This window comes from Leptonychotes weddellii, chromosome 5, assembly GCF_054177405.1.
Source record: "Leptonychotes weddellii isolate Sample4059 chromosome 5, ASM5417740v2, whole genome shotgun sequence".
In the NCBI taxonomy this organism is placed as follows: domain Eukaryota; kingdom Metazoa; phylum Chordata; class Mammalia; order Carnivora; family Phocidae; genus Leptonychotes; species Leptonychotes weddellii.
In genome coordinates, this window is record NC_138373.1 from 122,733,659 (window position 1) to 122,752,369 (window position 18,711).

The window sequence follows — 18,711 nt, forward strand, 5'->3', positions numbered from 1 at the left end:
GTGATCTCATTTCCTATCTGTAGAAATTGAGTTGTTGCCAGACTTAGGGGTATGGCAGTTTCTTTATAAATGTTAGGACGGAAAAGATATTCCATGGGCTATCTTCTATGTCAGAAAGAGTCTTACAATCTGGAGGGTTTATTTGTTTTGTTTTGTTGTTTGTTTTTTTAGGTTTGGAACTGTTTCTGAAGCTGGCCTTTATCTTATGAATACTGTATAACCTATAAATATTATGCAACAATACTTGACCCTTCTGTAATATTTTACAGAGATGACCACTCGCTGGAGACTTCTACAAAACCAGTTTCTTCTGGTTTTCTTCCCACCATTCAGATACTTCTTTCTGGAAGCTAAGTTTTTTCCCTAAGGTTTCTCCCTCTTTGAAGCTCTTAACTATCCATATTTCCCAGGACTGTATTAGCTCATCGGTCTTCTCAACTTTTAATGATCTGTAGTACATTCAAACCCATGGCTTAGAGCACCATTTATAGGTATATGACTTGCAAGTCTGTTCCAGAGCTTGACCCTTCTCCTGAGTTATAGGGTCTGTATACCCAATCATGTCAGGTTCAGCAAAAAGGATTTAAACAGAATTGGTGGGACAGAACTTCAGCTATTAAAACAAATGGGGATTTCCATTCACACAGGTGCCCATTTGGCCCCTGACATGTTTCAGCCCCAGGTCTAGGTTGAGGCATCTTGGTGGAAGTGTACGGATACTGGTCCTAACAGCTATGTCAAGTGATTTCTACTAGTCAGTTGCATAACCTTGCAAAAGTTACTTAATCCCAGAAGGCCCTCATTTTGTCATCTTTAAGATAGGGAGAATGTATATACACTTTTAACTTCTCGCCTCTTAGCCCAATGGATGCTTCCAGGATCTACATATGTTTTTTGTTATTGTTAGATTTATAAATTTTCTTCTTAAAGTATTTAATTTTAAAGGGGTGAGGGTTCTATATGAGTTATGACCATGTTGAGTAATATCTTTCATTGGCACTATTTTGTTTTAAATTATTTTCTTCCCTCTTGGTTCAGTATAGTTGTCTAGAGCGTGTATTGTGCTGTTACCTTGGAAACCCAGCCTTTACACTATTGGTTAGAATGTCCCAAGGTTGTCCATTATATCCCATCACCTACTTACCCTCAAGAAAGCAAGTATCCAACATATTAGAATTAGCCTATAACCTCTAGCAATCTGTTACTACATTTAAAAATTCGATGTGGTGGGTGCCTGGGTGGCTCAGTTGGTTAAGCGACTGCCTTCGGCTCAGGTCATGATCCTGGAGTCCCTGGATCGAGTCCCGCATCGGGCTCCCTGCTTGGCAGGGAGTCTGCTTCTCCCTCTGACCCTCCCCCCTCTCATGTGCTCTCTCTCATTCTCTCTCAAATAAATAAATAAAATCTTTAAAAAAAAAAAAAGACTCAGTGAATACTGAAATATTTCTTTAAAAAAAAAAATTTGATGTGGTTTTTCATTCCTAAATAGTTTTTTAGCCTTTTCTTTTTTTTTTGTTGGCACAGAAGCAGACTTTTTCGCCCCCACAGTTTTGCTCTGAACGCTAGTCTTTGTGATCTCTAGTGTTTATGACCAAGAAGTGTATTTTCTGTTGATAAAAGAAATAATCCAAAGGTGTTCCCTTCTTTTAAGCACACTTGCTTCAGCAATTCAAAGTGGGTGGGGAGACTTTCTCTTTGGAGTTACTAGTATGCTCAAATAATGAAACAGGTTGAAAAGAAAATGTTAACCTGCTATCTTCAATTATATAAGCCTGTTTTTCCTTTCCTTACCACCTTACTTCTTAGGGAATCTAGATTCCTTGACCTCAGTAAAAAGATGGTGATAGCCTTTCAAACCCTCAATATTAGTCTTCTTCATGTTTATTCACGGTTAAATCTGTTTGTTTCCTTTGACCCTAAGCTCTACAAATGTGTGATGTACATGATGTAGACCTCATTGCCCCTGAGAAAATCACTTCCTATACTCTCACTTATTGGTACATGAAAAAATGGATGTTGATAAAACAAAAAACTGAATTAAAAATAATGTTCCATTGGGATATGCCATTGAATCATGTTAAAATTACAAGTATGTCTATTCCTGTTTCCTTGTGAATGTAGTCTGTTTTGCTTTTTTCTAGTAATTTTTCCTTTTTCCCAAATGAACCCATAAGTTAATCTACATATATAATAGTTTCCAAATGTGGCTTTTGTAATCATTAAGTTAACTTAAATAGATATACATTTGAGGCACAAAAATGCTATGGATGGATTAGTAAATGTGATATTTATACTTTAAGCCAGATTCTCTTTTGAAAAATAAAGTAGTATATGAAGGAAATGTAACATAAGATGTGCATATGACTATTGCACTTGCTTTTGAAGTCCTCTGTGTTATCCTGTCTTGTAGCCTACAGAAGAGAGTCAATGTAGTGTCAGAGAAAGAGCATTGCTCTGCAAGTTGGCATAGCTGCGTGCTCTCAGCCCGGCCATGCACCAGCTCTGTGACTGACTCATTTACATCCCATTCATGGGTTTCAGTTTCCTCACTTATAAAATGGGCATAGGCTAATAATATATTTCCTATTTTCTGACAGGGCTATTATAAAGATTTGAGGAGGAAAACTATAGAAAAGCACTTTACCACAAACAGAATATGGAAAGAAATAAGAAATCTTGGCTGTACACCCAGCTCATGTACTGAAGAGTTTAACAAGTCCAGGGTAGAGTCACCATACTACCCTTACCAGGTAAGTGTTCTCGGAACTAGCATACATGGCTCCCACCGGCAGCATCTCAACCCTTCTCAAGCTTTAAGGAGCTTTCTCACATACTTGGGAAACACAAAGCTGTCTTCTGCATCCTTTTTCTTGTATACGTCGTCCTACCATGTGAGGGGCAAATGCCCTTTCCGGTCTTGCCTGTTCTCAGCATTAGTTGGGGAGAATTTTGCCATATTATATGTCCACGCTTTCCTTCTCCCTACACCGAAATCCATGCTTGGAAAGCAGAATGACCCTGTGAAAAGAGCACTGGACTGACTGAGATTCAGGAAGTAGGTTCCAGTCACAGTTCTGGCAGTAACTAGCTTGGTAACACTCACACATCATCTAATCTGTCTGTGCCTCGTATTTGTAGAGTTGTAGAATCTCTGAGTTTGAAAGATAACAACAACAGCGTAAGATCATTGATTTACCTATCCCTTGCAAAAATGAAAAGCTGTTTAAATCTTTTACTCGGGGCGCCTGGGTGGCTCAGTTGGCTAAGCATCTGCCTTTGGCTCAGGTCATAATCCCAGGGTCCTGGGATCGAGTCCTGCACTGGGCTCCCTGCTCAGCGGGGAGTCTGCTTCCCCCTCTCCCTTTATGCTCTCTCTCTATCTCAAATAAATAAATCTTTAAAAAATAAATCTTTTACTCAACATCTCCAATAATAGGGATGTGACAGGCACTTGATATGATAGATTTAGGAGTCAGAATTAAATTTAAATCTCTGCTTAGCTACATACTATGTGTGTGACCTTGGGAAAGTTATTTATATCCTTCATGCCCCAGATTCTTCTCTTTTCAATGGAAATAATAATATACAACATAGGGTTGTGGTGAGGACTGCACGAAACAATGTGCATAAAGCACTTAGCATGGAGCCTGGCACATGATGAGGAACTCAACAAATGGTGATGGTGCCTGTTCTTGCTGTCCTCCTTCCCCTCCTTTTTATTATTCCTAGTACTATGTGGTTGTTCAGACTCAATTTGAGCATTGCCAGTGATGATTACCTTCCCACATAGCCCACTGTTAATTTTGTAAAATCATAATCATCAGAAAGTTTTCTTTCTAGTCAACCCCAAATTACATCTCTTTATCTCTAGACATTCTTTTTTCCAAGTTCTGATCTCTCAGCTCATAACTACCCTTTGTGTATTTGAATATGGCTATCATGCTCCCTACTTTACCCTATTCTCCTCTAACTTCTTTGGTTTTTCTTTTTGACCCTTTCTTCCCAATTTCTTTCAATCAGCTTTTATATACCAACTTTCAAATTACTCTTGAAAGCTTGCCATTAACTTGATATCAACCCTTTCAATCAACATTCATAACTAGCCTTTATTTCTAAGGAATTTAGTGATTCTTCAGGCTAATCTTCCTTCTCTGTGTCTAGAAAGGACCAGCGGTCACTCAGAGCATGGGTCTATGCTCATTGACACCACCAGCTCTGTCCACTTTGATTCTGCACCTGAGAGCAAACCGTTTTTTATTTAAGCTTACAGTGTTCTTTGTAGAGTTGATGGATAGAGAATATGGGATGGTATTTTCAATCCTATGATGATTTTTATACAAAGAAATATGCAGAAGCACTCATAACATTTTTATGTATCCTAACGGGTTAGATTGACTAACCAAATTTCATTTTTATGATGTCCTCATGAAATTTGGGCCTTTAAAAATATCATACAATTTATCCACAGAATAAGCCTGTAAAACAGAGAGGCGGTAAGCATTATTTCCTCCAGCTTTACATAGATCTGAAACCAGATGTTTCCCAGGAGCAATGACCAAATTACTTCTACAGTACAGTTATTTCCCAGCCAACCAGCCAACAGATGGGTTTATACGTCATGGCAGACTGGCAAGTTTGAAAACACATATTCTCTCCTTTCCACAGAATTGCCCTTTATATATTTGAAGACACAACTGTGTACTTCACTTTGATACTTACTATTTTGCTTCAGTATGATTGTACTTGCCTCATCTACCCTATCAGACCACAAACTCTTGAAGGCAGGGAATTTATTTTACTCTCCTTTGCATGTCTTATTCTGCCTAACCGAGCACCCAACTCCAGACTTTCACTCAGTAAATCTCCTTGAGAGGCACCTGGGTTGCTCAGTCAGTTAAATGTCCGGCTCTTGATTTTAGCTCAGGTGATCTCAGAGTTGTGAGATTGAGCCCTGCATCAGGATCCACGCTGGGCACCGGGTGTGAAGCCTCCTTGGGATTCTCTCTCTGCTTCTCCCTTTGCCCCATAGTCAATCAATCAATCAATCAATCAATCTTGTTGAACTGAATTGAAACAAGGACTGTAAGAGCTAAGTGAACAGGTGAATTTAGTTCTGAAGGAGACAGAGGATATAGATATCCATAAGGTATATTATATTACCTGGAGTTGTCAAAAATTTTAAATCAGGTTGCCAATTTATATTACTCATTTTTATCAGTTGATTATAGCATACATGGATCAATTTTGATAGTTAAAGCCAAAATAATTCTCCAAACTGTGTTAAAATTAAATATTTATTATTGTTAAAATAACTAATATACAATAATTATAATTTTCCATTTTTTTATTCACTCATCATTAATGGTTATTATAGCACTGCTTAGGAAGCAAAGATGCCTGGTATTGTTTCTTATTGACAAAATTTCTTTCAACCGTTTGTTTCAACATTTGTAGAAATAGCAGTAGGAAAAAGCAACATGACAATAATACTTATTAATTATAATCGGATTCCATGAGAGAAGAAAGGGTTATCTTTTATTTATAACCAAAGGTAGCCGCAAAACTAGGAAGATTTTCTTTATATAAAACTATTCTTACATAAAGGGTTATATTCCAAAATATATTTGAGGGATTGTCCAGTAAATAATAGAAGGATACTGTGGAAGTGAAGGGTACATAATCTTCCTTAAATGCTAGATCCACAAGAGCTTGCTGTATCTTCATTTTCTAAGTGAAAACTCTTTGTTCCAATAAGCAGAAAGAAAAGAAAATTATTTTTTGAAGGACCCTAGAGAAAATTCATTGTACTAGTCAAACAAATTGAATCTAAACAATGGATGTTTTGAGCATGTGAATCATTCTTTTCAACTCTTTAGTGTTAATTGTGCTATGATCTCTTTTAATAGCTCTGATATTGCAATAGTCCGCAGTAAATAACACTAAGACTCTTTCCTGCCTTAAAGGCAGGTAATAGAAGTAGGATCTGATGGTCAAAGAGAGAAGAAGAAAGAGAGAAAATGGACAGACATATTTGGTTTTGATCCCCATCTCTCCCAGTTATCCCTTTAACCCATATCCTACTTCATACCTTTCCACATCAGGGACTAGCTTGGTGAGGTCCCACGTTGAGGCTCCAGAAAGGATTTATCTGAAAATTAATAATTGTTAGTATCATCTGGCCTAGGATCAACCTTCCTCAGGACCTCTGAAAGGCTGGGGTGTTCCACTCATTCAGCAAATAGTTACTAAGCACCTACCATGTACCAGACACGATGCAACTTTAGGAAACAGGAATCTTTGTGTAGTGTACCTGTATAATTTTGGACCACTCAGCATTTCTTTATAGTTCTCAACAGCATCATAATTTTGTTTTAGAGAGTTATCTCTCGCCCATGTGTGTAGTTTTGAAGGACAGGAAAATCCAGATTTATACTTTTTCCTGTGGAATTCAATGGGTCTAGAGGCTCTCGTTCCTCATCTTTGTTTGCCCAAGAGAATGCATGTAACCTCTGTTCAGCTAGTGGAATGTCTTTCCTGGCCTTGAATTTTAATTAATTGGATCAAACACAGAAGTGATCTTTGGCGCTCACTCATGATGACATGAATGTTTCTAACATGAGGCCATTGCTGAGATTTCTTTCCCAGCCCTCCAAACTCTCTTGTCCAGAACAGAGCCTTATTCTTCTGATCCTCTGTCAATTCTGTGAATATATTAATCCTACCCTCATATTCTTCCAATACATTTCTTATATATAAGTTAGGCAGAATTTGTTTCAGCTAAGGACCTTTACTGATGCACCCTAGCCTGGAGCTAATGACCACTCTGGCATCCTAAAATCTCCAAGGGCAAAGCATTGCTTTCGACTGGTTCAAATGACTGATGATTACCCTGGCTTGTATTCTTACCTGAGCACATCCAAATTATACTAGGTCCTGGGTAGTGAGGACTCAGCGTTTCATAGGATGTTTCATTGACATCATAAGAACTTGGGCAAGTTCAAGCAACAGAGTTGTTTTCAATAAAGAAGATAACAAGGGGATAGGAGGCTCTGTGGTCATAAATGGTTACCGGCAGAGGGAAGAAGGCAGAGGTGAGGATATACCTTACAGGCCTGTGTGAAAGCAAAGAACAGCAAAACCCAGCTCAGCCCCAGAATGAAAAGGACTCTAGGAAGTGAACACAGACATTGCAATATTTTCCAGATGGGACAGAGAAAAAAAGGGAAAATGAAATTCCCACAAGTCTTGTGTGGAAATGTAAAGGAGAGAACTGCCAACTATGGATAGTGACGTACGTGCCCAATGCCTTGTCCCTGGGGTGTCCATGAGCCTATTAGCAGTCATGCTTTCTTGGAAATGTTCACTTACACAGAGGCTCACCATCCCCCCCGCCACACACACACACACATTGAGGGCCTTCCTTGTTCTAGGCCAGATCCTACAGGGACTGTAGGACAGGAGGTTCTAGGCCTTCCATGGCCTTATTTGTATGTGTGAGAGAGAAAGGTAGAGAGTGACAGACAAGACACAGACAGACAGAGATACAGAGACACACCGAGAGAACGAGAATGTGTATGAGGGAGAGACAGAGAGGGATGGAAAGAGGTCAGAGTTCTATCTTCTCAGATTTCATTCTTTTCTTTAGAGAGGAACCTCCCCTGGAGTATCTTATTTAGTCTCCCCAAATCATCCCCTCTCCCCTTCAGCCCCTCTTGCTACATACCTGCTTATTCTCCCTAGTCCTCCAAACCCAAAGTATTTGCTCCTTCCTGTAGCTGTTCATTTTGCTCCTGTCTCCAGACCTTTTCTTTACCTTTCTTGGGGCACTTAGACATACTCAGTTCTTCTGCCATCTAAGTAATTATCTTAATATTTTATTCAGTGAGAAAGCTATTCTGGAAATCTAATTTTCTTCCCAAGAATTGCATAGTCAATTTGGGAACTTCAAACATCTGTAATCCCAGGACAACATTGGGGATTAAAAAAAAAACAACTCAGACATATAAAATTTTCAAAACCATAAAGAAAGTTTCCAAAGTGAATGTCTTCTCATTCTAGATATTTTTATCTCTCCAGCACAGTTTTGCAGTAGCTTTTCCTTACTATTCTTTTCAAAGTACCTCTTTGCAGTTACTGACTTTTAGCCTTGGTGTCTTTTCAAAGATGCTTTTCTGGGGACTGTTGATTTCAGGCCATTTCAACTGCACGAGTTATGCAAGTGTGAAAACTTTTTTCACTCTAAAAAAAGATGCTCCAGCCTATTTTTTGTACTCATAATAAAGGCAAAAGGATAAAGACAGGATTTGGGCATTGGTGGAATCTTTGCAAGGAAAGGAAGGGCTGAGAAAAGTTATGTTCCAAATCAGTATCACAATCAAACCTAGAACAGAGGACTGATGACAAAATAAGGCTCTGAGTTATACAGAGAACCAAATTCTTATTACAGTTATATTTACATTTTTATTAGTATCATCCCGTTTTTGCTTCTCAGATCATTAAAAAAAACCCAAAAAGTTATATTGAGTGTGAGTAAGAAGTTATATAAAGACCTAAAATACAATGTATACAGTGAATAAAATGAGTATTTATCAAGTTTTAAAAGTTTCCTTTTCGTCAATTAATATTAGTTCTCCAGTAAGTACATTGGGCTGTGGACACTTACTGCTTTGAGAAATTTAGAATAAGGGGAATTTAAAATTACCTACAACCTCTGTAGATGTTTAAGTACAGTCTCTCCCTGTGTATCTTGGTGCATGTGTGTATTTGCAGACATATATTTAAATGAGAGCATAAAACATACGTTAGGGTTCAATATGAACTGTTATTTAGGACATTTCTAGGCATTACTGAATTCCCTGATGTCTCTTAGAAACAAAAATGTCTGTTTCTAATAAACTTATTGGTATAAATGCCAAATGAAATAAAATGTCACAGGCAAGACACAGAACTGACTGGAGTGTTTGTTGACTATTTTACCAGTTGTTTTTCCATCTCTGGTGTTGCTTCTATTAATGAAGAACATGTGTCCTCTCACATTAATTGTGGAAAACTTTAATTGTGGAAATCAGAGGTAGAAATAGTACAAAGATGAACCCCTGGGCATGGATTCCCTCTCCGTTGTTTATCAGCATAACCTTGTCTGGATTTCCTCTCTTCTCTCCATGGTGGCTATTGCAAAGTGGACAGTGACTATCCCACCATAGAATCATGGAGTTTTCTTTTACAATCTTAAGTCTATCAGGATCATTCAGCTGCAAGTAACGCAATTTTTAACCGAAAGAGACTCAAAAATAAAGGACTTTAGTTTTCCTACAGAGTGAGAAGTCAGGGAATAGGTGGTTCTAAATTTGGTAAAGAAGCCCCAAGTTCATATCAAGGAACTAGAGTTTCCTATCTTTCTTCTTTGCCATCCTCAACTTGATGTTGGTTCTTAAACTATAAGATGGCTGCACTGAGGAAGCATTATGGCCTCATGATACCATGTTTGGTTAGGAGAGTGGGCTGGGGAAAAGGGTTTTTCTTGTTTCAGGAAGACAGATTTCTCCCAGAGGCTCATTATTAGGCATCACTTCATGACTCATTGGCAAGAACAGGATCACATGTCCCCCCCATTCGTACCCCCATAGCTGCACAGAATATTGGCCAAATGATTAACTAGCAAAGGAGAACACTATTGCTGTGATTGGATTAGACAAACCAGAGTCATCTCCTGGGGTTGGGCATATTAATACCCCCCCGTCGTCATTATGATTCCTTTGGCAAGGAAGAAGTGGGGAAGGCTGTTGAGTAATTAAGTTTTGCCAGTTTCCCAGCTGTGATTTCCATAATATCTCCCTCTATCTAGTATGACTCAGCAATGGGAGTCTTCTGGATGTGCACCTTGGGTTCTAGCCCTCCACTCAAAAAACCTCCTCATTATTGATTCAGAGAGAAAAGCAGGTCTAACTCATCATTCTATAGCTTCTCACATAATTCATAACTTCATATTTATGTGCTCTCTCAGCTCATTTTTTTTTAAACCCAAGAGGTTCTAGTTTTAAAATGTGCCTTTGTCTCCCCCCACTCCCCGTCCCCAACTATGGCTGCTTCTGTCTGGGTACAAAATAAAAGGGAGAAAAAGTCTGTGTATCTGGTTACTTTTGGTTATCTCCTCTAATTTCAGGACCATAAGCCTCTGCCAGGAGATAGTTTGTGATGTAGGTCATCTATATTCTCTTGTTTCTACTTTTGAACACTCTGCTGGCTGTTCCATCTTTCCCATGAATGTTTAATATGTATAATGATCCTGCCAGAATTGATTTTTCATTATAGAGGCCATTTTCCAAAGAGGTTTGTCCCTATTTTTAAAATAGTATTTTAGCATGTTTATAAAAAACAGTTCTAAACTCAATTTTGTGTAACAGTTTCTTCACTGATAGAAGGGATTTTTTTAAAAGGCATTTTACATTATTCTTACGTTACTGATAAGTTGGAAGGTATGACACTAGCCATTTAGATTTTAGTTACATTTTTAACAATTGGTTTATAAACAATTGGAAATAACTGGTAAATTATTCATGTTCAAGGGTGTTATGTAATCTTTCCAAATCAGTAATTAGCCACCAACATACTACATTCCATCTAGTGACCAATCCTGAATATACTTGTGATCCAAAATGAAGAAAAATGTGATGTAAATAAAAATGAATGTCTTAGGGCACCTGGGTGGCTCAGTCAGTTGGGTGTCTGCCTTTGGCTCAGGTCATGATCCCAGGGTCCTGGGATCGAGTCCTGCATCGGGCTCCCTGCTCAGCGGGAGTCTGCTTCTCCCTCTGCTTCTCTCTCTGTGCTCTCTCTCTCCTCTCTCAAATAAAATCTTTAAAAAAATGAATGTCTTAGTTTTGAAATGGGTGATTCTTTTACTATTTTTATATTAGAGGTCTTTCTTATTTGGATTTTAATTGCTCTTTTTCTCCCACCATTTATTTATCTTCAGTTTGACCATTGCTAAATGAGTAATTGGCTTTCATATTGAGTTATTCCCTTTGTTTTGACCACCTGAAATCAGGTATAGGTGTCACAGTGACTTCTTAATAGGGAGATCTTAAAGAGAAATATGACTATAGAGGAAGAGCCCAATTGCCCTCTCTGATGACTTAATATTTTAAAAAATTAAGGCTTTTTTAGTATGAGGAGGCATCTTTATCCCCGATTTCTCCACACACCTACCCACCCTCCACACACAAAGTTCAAAAAGACTTACAGAAAGAAAAGAAAGATAGCAGTTATGCTTTCTTGGATCCTCAATCTTGCCTGAAGATTTTTATAATGAAATGGAGGAAAAAAATAAGTCATTATTTCTTTGCTTCATGTTTTTGAGAGCCATGTATCCCAAGATATCATAGAACTTAACAAAATAGCTTGGATACTGATTGAAAAGGCAGACTCAGAGTCTAGAAATGCAAAATAACAGCCCATATGCCAAACCACATGCATTGTAAGGCTTGGTACTTCTGAGGGAAGATTTAAAAGGCGACAAAGAATTCCAAATTTGGAACCCACAGAGACATCTGGTATCTTAGAACTTTCCACTTTCTCTTGGCAGATATTTCAGCTAATTTTCCCACCTTGGTCAGAGTGTATAATTCTTTCTTAAGCTTATTTTAATTTTAACATATTCTCTCTATTCAACTGTTACTGTGAAATGGCCCTACTCTCAGGACCAGCCATTTAATTTTAGCACTTAGATCATTTAGCAATTCCTTAGAGGAACAAAAATAAGGGGGTGGGATTTAATTAACATAATGGGTACATCATCAACTTTTTTGGTGGCATTTATGTATATTTCCAACACTTGGTCATCAAGCAGATGCATAAAAAAAAAAAAAAAGACAGATGAATCAAAATGTAGAAAAAGCACTGCATTTCAGATGGTGATTTTCATCATCAGTGTGCACGTGGTGGCTCTTCAGTTTCAAGTAGATATTACCAAAACTATCCTGAAAGGTATCCTCATTTTGTTGTTTGCTTCTTATAAACCAGTTGCTAGTAGCTGATCTGTGTCTACTTGAAGAATTCATTAGTTGGGTCCACATTTGGCCAATGTGGATGGTGGAATGGGAAGGGGACTTGAGATTAATGAGGCTTTGGGACAATTACTATGAAGAATGTACTAAGGGGTACATGTAAGGATTATTGAGTAGCAATGAGGACTTAGTTGAAACTGAGTAGTATGAATATTGAGTAGTGTAGACCATCCCTATTTAATGACACTCAGTAACAGTATCATAGAATTGTGTTTATTTTATTTTATTTTTTTTTTAAGATTTTATTTATTTATTTGAGAGAGAGAGAAACCACATGAGAGGGGGGAGGGTCAGAGGGCGAAGCAGACTCCCCGCCAAGCGGGGAGCCCGATGCGGGACTCGATCCAGGGACTCCAGGATCATGACCTGAGCTGAAGGCAGTCGCTTAACCAACTGAGCCACCCAGGCGCCCAAGAATTGTGTTTATTTTAGAGTTGAAAAGGACCATCTTATTGAAATTTTCAACTGACAGATGAGGAAACTGAGGCATAAAGAAACTAAACAAGTTGCCTGGGTCTACAAAGCAAATGGCAGAGCAATTCTAACTCCTGGACCAGATCCAAAGATAGTATTTATAGGGATTTCAAAGTATGACTAACTTTAAAATAATTGAATTTTAGAATTTTCCATGGATTCTCTCTCTCTCCCTCTCCTGTCAAAGAAAAGATCTTGCTAGAATTTGATCAAAATAATTTCTTGTCTTTGTGGTGCCATTTCTTGAATTACTGTGTCAAGTCTTATCAGAAGCAAGAGAAAATGGCAAACATGGGAATGTATGTACCATCGATGCACCTGACCAAAGATTTACAATTAGCAGATGGTCTCTCTCTTTTTTTTTAAGATTTTATTTATTTATTTCAGAGAGAGAATGAGAACACAAGCAGGGTGAGTGGCAGAGGGAGAGGGAGAAGCAGGCTCCCCACTGAGCAGGGAGCCTAATGCGGGGCTCAATCCCAGGACCCTGGGATCATGACCTGAGCTGAAGGCAGATGCTTAACTGACTGAGCCAGCCAGGTGCCCCGATTGTCTCTTATTTTTAATATCTATGTCTATATTTATCAATTGATTAATTTTATCATGTTCTAAATTCATTTTTAAAAACTTGTCACTTTTCTGAGAATATTTGAAGAAATGGAGTGAAAAGTAAGTAGTGCCAGAACTCCTGATGGACCCCTAATTACCGTCAATGCCACTTACATAGCTGCAATACCATTGAATGTGTGCCCCCTTCATACTTTAAGATCATGGGTCTAGCCTGGTGGACATTAGAAACTGTCCAGTGTGGTTGACCCTTTGATATGAAATCTAGTCCATTTTCTAAAATGGGATATGCTCTAGGTTAAAGTACAAACGGTGATGGGTAATCAATGCTACATTAAGATATGACTTAGAGACTCTCTTGTAATGACACTTAATAACATGGAGGGATGTTTTAAGTGTGAAAAATACTTCTTAAAATAGATATTCCCCCTTTCAAGTTATTAGTCATTATTTTGGGGGTATTGAGATTATAATCATTTAGATATATTTTGTGTGTATATTTCAAAATTTCTACAAAAATCAGTCATATTTTAAACAAGAAAAGCATAAATATTCTTTTCATTAAAAGAATAACCAAGTAAGTAGAAAAATTAAAGTGTATAAAAGGAAATCTCCTTGCTTAAGGTAACAAATAATATATATATATATTTTTAATTTTTTTATTTGACAGAGAGAGAGCACAAGCAGGGGGAGCAGCAGAAGGAGAGGGAGAAGCAAGCTCCCTGCCCAGCAAGGAGCCTGATGTGGGACTCGATCCCAGGACCCTGAGATCATGACCTGGGCCGAAGGCAGACGCTTAACCTACTGAGCCACCCAGGTGTCCCAAGGTAACAAATAATATTAAAACATGTTGTGGCTCAGAGAATTTGTATGTCTTTAAAAGAGGGGTGGTGATAGAAATAACTTTATATTTTTCTGATCGGTGTTACAGAGAATAGTGAGAGGAGAATAACAAACTACACAAACAAAGTACAATCGAAATAATTTTAAGGGTAATAAGATTGAAATACTATTATTATCTATAATAATAAAGTACCTCTTTTCTTACATGGAAACGGAATTGATAACGTACTTTCAACACACAGGAAATATAAATAACCTAAAAATCAGGTGTATGAATCAAATGGAGTAATAATACTTTTCATTTAGGAAGCATTCACTTGTCTTTATTATTACTATTTCTTCACGTAGAATGGTGTGCACAGAAAGTGTTTCTATGGGTAGAATCCCATATGAATCCCATCCCTTACGTTGTTATAAGATAAGCAGCACAGTTATTTTGAATGTTCATTTAATAAAAGAGGAAACATACTCTAAGAGGGCAGATGACCTTGTTAGGCTGAGAAGGTGTTGATATCTTTTTATAATTTGATGGCAAAAGTACCTGTTTTAGATCTTTGTGAATAGATTTGTATTTTGCCCTTCCTCATTCTCTTTTTGTCACCCAAAATGTTACCCTTATTCTTCATATATTCATGTTTCCAAATCCTACTTTACTATTCAAACTATTTTGATTAGAAGCAAGGGCAATGTTTAAAGTAGTTAGCGATAAGAATGATGTGGGCAACAACTCATCGAAATGGTTGCTAGAAGAGCACCAATTATCAGGATGTTCCATAGACAAATGCCACAGCCATGTAGGTATGTTTTAGCTAAATATCAACCTTGTGACAGAAAACCCAACTTAAACTATTTCAAGAACTTCTGGGTAATTTTTTGACACACATCTGGACTGTCCAAAGGTGGACTGTTTTTAGACAAAAGAAGATCCAGGAGCTCAGATGATGTTGTCTCTATCTCTTCATTCTGCTTTTTTCCATATTGATTCCATTTTTTAGAAGGGCTGTTACCTTGTGGTGCAAGATGACTTAAAATGGCTCCAGATTTACCTCCTATTTCCTCAGCAAAAATGAGTGTCTCTCTTTGGTTGCCTGGTAAAAGTCCGGGCACTAACTTTGAATGGGCTCTGACAAGTGTCCATTCTGTAGCCAAGGAGATGTGATATGGCAAGCACTGAGGAGGGCAGCCAGCTCCACCCAAACTATCGGACTAAGATTGGGGAAGGAGAGTTCGTGAAGAAAGACCAGGGCTGTCCCCAAAAGAAGGGGGAAAATTAATAGTGACAAACTGTAAATGTCCATTCCATTCTCTTTCCTTTGAGCCATCATACCACTTTATTACTTTAAATATTTTTCTAAATTATAAAGAAATTACTCTTATTTAGAAAACTCGGAAGTAAAATGTAAGAACAAAATCAGACGAAAATATAAAAATGACATGTTAATAAGTTAGAAGTGAAGAAAGAAAGTTGTAATGTCTGTAGTAGCATAATTCATTGCAAATAGTGAAGTGTAGAAGTGTTCGCTTACTATGACTTAAAATCAGCCAAATTGATTTTATTCTACTCCCTCTAGTATCTTTAATGTTTTCCTGTATAAACCAGATTGCAGCCACAGGTTTTGGTATGGCGTTGTAAAATAAGACCAATCATAATAAGACCAAGAATTGGTTTTCATCATGTTACTAGAACTTAGTGTTGTTTTTAAAATAGAAGGTAGGGTAAAGTGTATAATTTATATTCTGAATTATCCAGTAAATGTTAAGCTATATATATAAATACACATATCACATGCTTTATATAACAGATATGTTATAAATATGAAACAGAAGATAAGTTGTATACAAAAGAAAATTGGTTCCTAAAATTTCAGGATGTCATTAAAGTCTTTGGAAATTGTATTGCCACAATCATACGTGTCTTTGAAAAAACACTTTGAAAAAAAGCCAATATTGATCTGTATACTAGTTCTATTGGCCTAATACTTAAAATTTTAAATTAGTGTTTTGGGGGGCACCTGGGTGGCTCAGTTGGTTGAGCATCTGACTCTTCCTCTCAGCTCAGGTCTTGATCTGAGCCCCACATTGGACTCCATGCTGGACATGGAGCCTACTTAAAAAAAATATTGGTGTTTTTGGGCTTTAACTCAAATGAATGTCCCTTTTGATGGAGTCTTGAGTCAAAAAGAACAGCCATGACTGACCAAGAACTTTATCTTTGACAATCCCCTACAGCACTGTCCAATAGAAATGTAATAAAATCCACAAATATGAACTACATATATTGTTTAAAGTTTTCTACTAACCACATTAAAAAGAAACAAGTGAAATTAATTGTGATAATATATTTTATTTAACCCAGTGTGTCCAAAGTTGATCTACCATTTCACCATTTAATCAATATAAAACATTTTAATGGCATATTTTACATTCTTTTTTTCATATTAATTTTTAAAAATCCAGTGTGGATTTTATACTTACAGCACATCTTAATTTGGGCTAACTGCATTTCAAGTGCTCAATAGCTACATGTGCTTCACAGATCTAGTAGATCTGTGGCTACTCTAGGCTAGGCCAGAGTTAACTCAATAAGGCAAGATGATAATGATGATGATGATACTATTAAGACCTAAAGTCCTTGTGCATTCCTTGACAATTTCAGTCCTCAGCCTGACTATCTAGAATTGGATCGACTATATGAGATTTGAGAAGACTATCTGTTGAGGTTGTGTAAGCAGGCTACAGGAAATTTTGGCTTTACTATAAGTTATTATCATGTATGTTACTTATACTGAACTTACACATAACTTATATTTGTAAATATCAGGTACCCAACATTGTTTAGCTCAACATCCTTACCCTTAATCTCAAAGCATAATGATCTAAAGTGGAAACAGTTACTCACAACACACCCAATAGTGGAAAGGGAAACTTCAAGGTCTTGGAAGCACAGCAATATGCTTCAAAGTGATTAGCACGGTGTTGTTTTCCTGGTATAATGGCACATTATACGCATTGTAATCAATAAAGGTACATTGGAGAAAGACCTCTACATCTTGGCTTACTTTAAATGGCCTCTTTTAACTCTTGTTTTATTCAGGGCATAAAAAAAGAATTTTAGTATAAATCAATACCCAAAAGTTGTGGCAAGAAGTAAGCTTGGTCCTGCATCACGGCAAATTGAGAGGTATAGGGAAGGTACGATAGAGATACATGGTGGTTTTATGTTTTTTAAGAAATAAATCTAAAGTAGTTAGGTGGATCAATTACTTAAGTAAATTTATTGGGTTGAACTTTATTTTTTTTTAAGATTTTTATTATTTATTTGACAGAGCACAAGCAGAGGGAGAGAGCGAGAGAGAAGCAGGCTCCCTGCTGAGCAAGGAGCCCGATGTGGGACTCGATCCCAGGACCCTGGGATCATGACCCGGGCCGAAGGCAGCCGCTTAACCAACTGAGCCACCCAGGTGTCCCTATTGGGTTGAACTTTAAATATGTTAAATGGAAAGACTAAATGGGACAGGCCTATATTTTAAACTAATGCACCTGATCAATAGGTACCAAGTAACTCTTCAATCTGACTATATTTGTAATGACTACATGTTCCACATTTACCAAAATGGTTTCTGTTCAACTATTCCTGTTCCTCATTTTTGTTTTATACCTCATTTTTGGCATATATCCATTTCTTTCTCAAAAATAAACAAACAATACAGTTCAAACTTTGGGAGAAGTTTCCAGGCCAGATCCAGTGGTCATGAAATTTTCCCACATAAGGTAGAATTTGGAACCAAAAAAAAAATTGCTGATATTCAACATCATTTTTTCTCCAAATTATCACCATGCTTGCTTACCAGGCTCTGGTATAGATTTAGATTGTTCTTCCTTAACCACAAGAGAGTGCATTGACATCATTTCTGAGTTGGGAAAGGCACATCACAAGTGTTGCAGGAGACATGTGTGTGTTAGCATATATTATGAATATTTGCCAGGCTCCTTGAGGAAAATATTTATGACAGAAATTAGGAATGCTGGATATTGTGTTGACTCATATATATTAATTAAATATCAATAGACATAGAGATTCGTTGTCTTATAATTCGGGGCACTTTCTGAATGAGAGGTTGAAAAACAAGAATCCTCATCAATTATGGAAAATTATCCCTCAAAAGTAAATATTGCCTCTTTGCAAATCTCTTTATTTTTTCCACCTGGAATTCCAATGGTACAGACTTGAACCTTTTTCTCTCTATGGCTTTTGTCCTCTTTTTAATGTGTGTTGGTGCTGCATTCTGGATGATTTCATCAGTTCTATCTTCCAGTCTACTAATTCTTTTATTTCTTTTATTTTAGCTCTGCTTAATCTACTGTGTAACCCATACAGTTTAAAAATAAACATTTGTGAAGGCCCTGGGTCTTTTATATGATATCTTGTTCTTTTGAAGGAAACATGAAATATACATACATAGGAGTGTATAACTTATTAATCATAATGAATGTATTTTTCAGGGAGTTTCTTTTGGGTGCTTCTTTTCAATTTTTTATTTTTTGTTTACTTCCTTGTATTTAGAAATTATATGTCCTCTGGCTAATTATTTAGTGGTTAACACACACATTTAATTGTGGTAAAATCATATTACATTCATCACTGTAATCATTTTAAAGTACAAGTCAGTGGGATTAATTACATTCACAATGTACAGCTGGCCTGCATTGCACACAATGTGCGATTGGAACTGTATGGTTCCAGAACGTTTTATCACCCCAA

At 37.2% G+C, this 18,711-nt stretch overlaps 1 long non-coding RNA gene across 2 annotated transcripts in view; it reads left to right on the forward strand.

The window, feature by feature from the left end:
• The window catches only part of LOC145721849 (uncharacterized), a 152,938-nt gene extending 134,553 nt beyond the window's left edge, over window positions 1-18,385 (forward strand). For both annotated transcript variants that reach the window (XR_014145812.1, XR_014145811.1), the window contains 3 exons: window positions 2,598-2,750; window positions 13,777-13,933; window positions 17,276-18,385. This is a non-coding gene — a long non-coding RNA (uncharacterized LOC145721849). The remainder of the gene's footprint in view (window positions 1-2,597; window positions 2,751-13,776; window positions 13,934-17,275) is intronic.
• Window positions 18,386-18,711: the final 326 nt, after the last annotated feature.